The sequence below is a fragment of the Schistocerca serialis genome, chromosome 2 (assembly GCF_023864345.2).
Source record: "Schistocerca serialis cubense isolate TAMUIC-IGC-003099 chromosome 2, iqSchSeri2.2, whole genome shotgun sequence".
NCBI classification, from domain to species: domain Eukaryota; kingdom Metazoa; phylum Arthropoda; class Insecta; order Orthoptera; family Acrididae; genus Schistocerca; species Schistocerca serialis.
Window position 1 is genome coordinate 815,529,491 of NC_064639.1, and position 4,496 is coordinate 815,533,986.

Genomic DNA, 4,496 nt, shown 5'->3' on the forward strand with positions numbered 1-4,496 from the left:
AGGGTCATTGTGACTGGCGATGTGCTCGTTGGCCATCATTATCCTGAAGTGACAGGGGACTTATCCCCATTGTGGTATCTGAATTATGGTCAGTTCCCCTTACCTTCACACTTTTTGTCATTGCTAGGACGCCATGGAAGAGGTGAGGTCGGACGACACATGTTATGGCTCAGTACTGCAAGGCTTGCTGAAGTGATATATCGGGTGTTGTCATACCGCACCATTGCACTCCTTGACTACAGCTTGGCTTGGTGTGGAACTATATTATGAGTAGCAGCTTCCCTTCTGCTACACTGGCGCACTTTGTGACTCCAGATACTAATTTTGTGACACAGAGTATGATCTGGATCTGATTCGTCGTCATGTACTCAAAGTAATAGTTTTAAAACTTTATGCATGCACCCAGGAACTGGATCTGGTGTGCAACTTTAGAAAGGACTTTTGAGGGTATTAGGAAGAACTACGTTCTTTTTTCCTCATCTTGTAGTAGTTGGTTGTCTCCTTCTTTAATTTCTCTTGTATTTATCACTGAATAAGCAACTTTGACAATCCATTTTCCTGACAACATGGTGCATGCGAATTTCATATATTACTAAGTCAACTTTATAATCTCTTTAAAGACTGTTTGGAATCAGTAAACAATACATTCCAGATTTTTGCTCTGTGAAAGCATTAGGACACCATTATTCCTGATAAGTATGCACACATATTTTATTTAGTCCAGTCTTCTGCAGTGACTTACTTAATGGAGTATTGAACTGAACCCTTCCAAGTTTCCAATGAAAGGTTGATATTTTTTGTTTACATTCTGAATCACTTTGAATGGATTTTGGTTGCAGTGGTAGCATTACAAAGCAGAAAAATTCTCATCATTTCAGATTCTGTCCATAGAGTAACAGGCTTAGGTTTATTAGCACAAACAATTTCAGTATATAGCAACACCTTCCTTTTTCTGTTTATAAAACTTGAGTGTGTTATATACCTCTGCCGCATGCTATAAGATTTGTTTATTTATTTATTGTGTCATGTAAGACGTAACACACCTTTTATTATGTGAACAATTTAAAACATTGGAACATGGTCTTCTGCAAGTGATAGTATTTGGGGAGATGTAATTTTGTTGTATGTATATTCCCCTTAACTCTTGTATGAAGTAATATTTGGGAACAATTATAGCTCTCGTTTTAAATTGAACAACATGCTAAATTTTAAACCACTGTGAAGGTCTTCAAAAGATGAGAGGAGTCTGATATACCTCCTACTTGCAGATAAAAATCACGCTGAAAATTGTAATTAATTACATACAATTATTGTAGCATATAATTTCACATCATCATACTTGCTTGGGTAGAGTTCCAAGTACAATTACCACTTAAACAATGAAATATCAGCTTTCTTGTCATGCAATCTTGTATTGTCACATTATAAAATGTAGTGTAGACTGCATTAAACAGCTGGCTCTGACTGGAACCATCATATAAACAGCATTATTTCTTACACACTTTAGTAAAAATCACAGATAAATCATTCATTATTACCGTTCTTACAGTCATAGCTTTACAATGAATTATTAAATATTCGCAAAGTTTTAAGTGTGAGAACATGTTCCACATAAACAAAGAAACCACCTAAAAAGTTACTAGAATTCTCGGATGTCCACTGGGGTCATGTCGTATATTCTCCATGATATTTTGACAAACAGATTTGTAGTCTCCTTCAGGTGATTCCTGGTGACTGCTTCCATGTTCAGATCGTCTTCCTACGTACATTGGCCATTAACCTTTCCGTCATACCGCTCTTGAAACTATCCATGCAGCTGCCTCAGTCTGTGATGGAGGTGGCGACATCTGGCTGTGAACTGCGTCCCCAGCCTCCGCGCTGTATTCATGTTATTTCTCGTGTAACAGTTGGTATGTTCATGCATCTAGATAACAGACTACAAAAAAACAGCAAATAAATAGATAAATAATACGAAACACTTTCCTTTTTCTCAATTCATTACAACAGTAAGGGAGCTCCAGAAGCAAGAAATCGCAGGGCTAGCTGGAATTCAAAACCACAAATCATTGATGCAAATGCCCAAAACAGGTTAATATGGTGCTGAGGCCTTAAAACCTGTATGTTGGACAGTGGTGCATTAACGAAATTTGGAGGGTGGAGGCTATTGCCTAGAAGAGAAAGAAGATCAAGGGGTCCTCCCCTTTAACATTAAGGAAAAATTCTTCATAAACTGTTATTTTAAGCTGTTTTGATACTTAAAAATATCAATGAAGTTCAAAAATTTGCTTTATTTTATACAAAAAGTTTTAAATTTCTAGAAATGTGTAGTATTTACTGCATTCTTCTAAGTAGCTTCATTTATGTAACTGTTAACATGAAGACCCATCTCTGTAGGTCTCTTGTCAACAAAGAGCTGCAAAACAAATGAAAAGCTAATAAACAGAGATCAGAATGAAACACTTTTAAAACTGTAGTTTTTATTTTGTTGGCATTTAAATTTTTTTCAGTTTACATCATAAATATATTATAGACTTATATTTTTAAAATAGTATTTGTAAAGTCTTGAACAGGTACTTAAAATTTTTATCTAACTTTTACTTTCAATACAGTTAATTTACAATGATACTCATTTTGAAATAAATAGAGTTAGAATAAAACAGCAATATCTGTATTAATTATATTAGTAAAACAATGAATTTGAGACTAATACCTCCAAAGAAATACAATTTAAACGGTGAGAACGATATTACACCATGCCCACACTAGTATTGCTGCAGAGCACAGCACTGCTCCATGTACGAACATGCAACACAGAGCAGCACAAAAAGCCACAGAGCAGGGAAAACTGTGCAGAAAGGAGCAGAGTATTTGTAGGTGTGTAGCAATGTTCCAGTGTGTGTGTTTGCACGTGCGTCAGTAAAAGTGGAAAATTAGAAAGACCTTCGAAAGCAAGCATGAAGGAGCCATTTCTTTTGATGCACCAACATAGCACAAAACCTGTTAGTTATTACAGAGTTGCGCAGTTTGACATCCACACCAGATGTGCCACACTGCGCAAAATCACTTCCTAGGTTTTGCACAGCACTCCTGTTGCACTGTCACTTTAAGAAATTGAAGATAAATTTTCGTTTACTTTACATTTGAGGTAAAATTTAAGAGTTTACTATCAAATATTTTTTCTGGCTCCCACAGAGTGACCAAAGCTGTGAAAACTCCTCTGATTATACCTTGGTAAACATATCTTAGCACAATGGTCATCTGAGTTTTCTGACTGATATCAATGATTCCTTCAAACCCAATACCGGTACTGTTTTTTGAACTCCGTGCAACATTTGCGAAATAATTTCATTGCCACAGCATTCACATAAGTCATATGTACAGTTTTACTAAGAAATGAATGTTTTTTTACTGTTGGAGCTGTACTCTGCAGTTAATTTAGTGTCTCTGCATTCTTTGAGCCGAAATTTCATCAGTTCCTTAAAGTTAATTTTATTTGACATGCTGGGTTCTTTTGAGAAAACAGAACCATTATCATCACACTCTCGTAAAGGCACACATGTTCGGTCTCTCAAGAAACATAACGTTTTTCAAAGTAAATGACAGCTTTTTGCGGTTTCCTTTTACTCATTTCATTCTACATCTGTGCACTTGACTTCCAATGGATTTCATTGCGTTTTGTAAGAAACCAGAAAGTACTTAGCATGTACTAAAGCCTGCTGATGATGCACTGTTTTACTGTCACATTCCCAGTGGCTGCTCATGCAAACCTCTTCCAGTGTGCTACAATGTGGTGACCTATAACCTTCCGACGTACAATGGTAGTGATCATAATTAAATTGAATAAATTAATTTTATGTATGTATATTGATCTGTTTAAATATGGTTAAATTTTGCAATTAATTGTTAATTTTGCGAAGAATAAAATAAAATGAAAAATTGTTAGTTGCAATGGGAATTGAACCCCAGCCGACAAATTGACAGTCAATGCACTTGACTATTCTATTGGAGATTTGTATCAAAGACCCTTCCATTACCAGGCTTTATTGCTATCAGTTTTTTGCATCTATCCTTTTTTTCGTCATTTGGTCTGTGCAGATGTCACATGACGCCTCCATAAGTTCATTGCTGAAAATTTCACTCATTTTCTTTTATTAAAGAGGGCAGCCATCCTCTAGGCAGAGCACACTGAGCTAAACTGCAGGCACTGATAGGCTACCACGCCATAACATCAGCTACTGCCCAATAAGCCCACACACTCTAGCATAGATCTTTAGAGGGCATTTTACCTCATCCTACAGTCCACTCAGACGAAATATTCTAGGAACCTGAAAAGAGCATCTACCTGCTTCTAAACACATAGTTTGAACCACATCGGCGAGCCTCGTCCCACACCCTCCTGTTATATTTACATTTGGTGTAGGTAGACCTAATTCTTTAAATCTCACTTTTCCCTCAAAAAATTCTACTGGAAAAGGGCCTCTTTGGCAGATAACCTA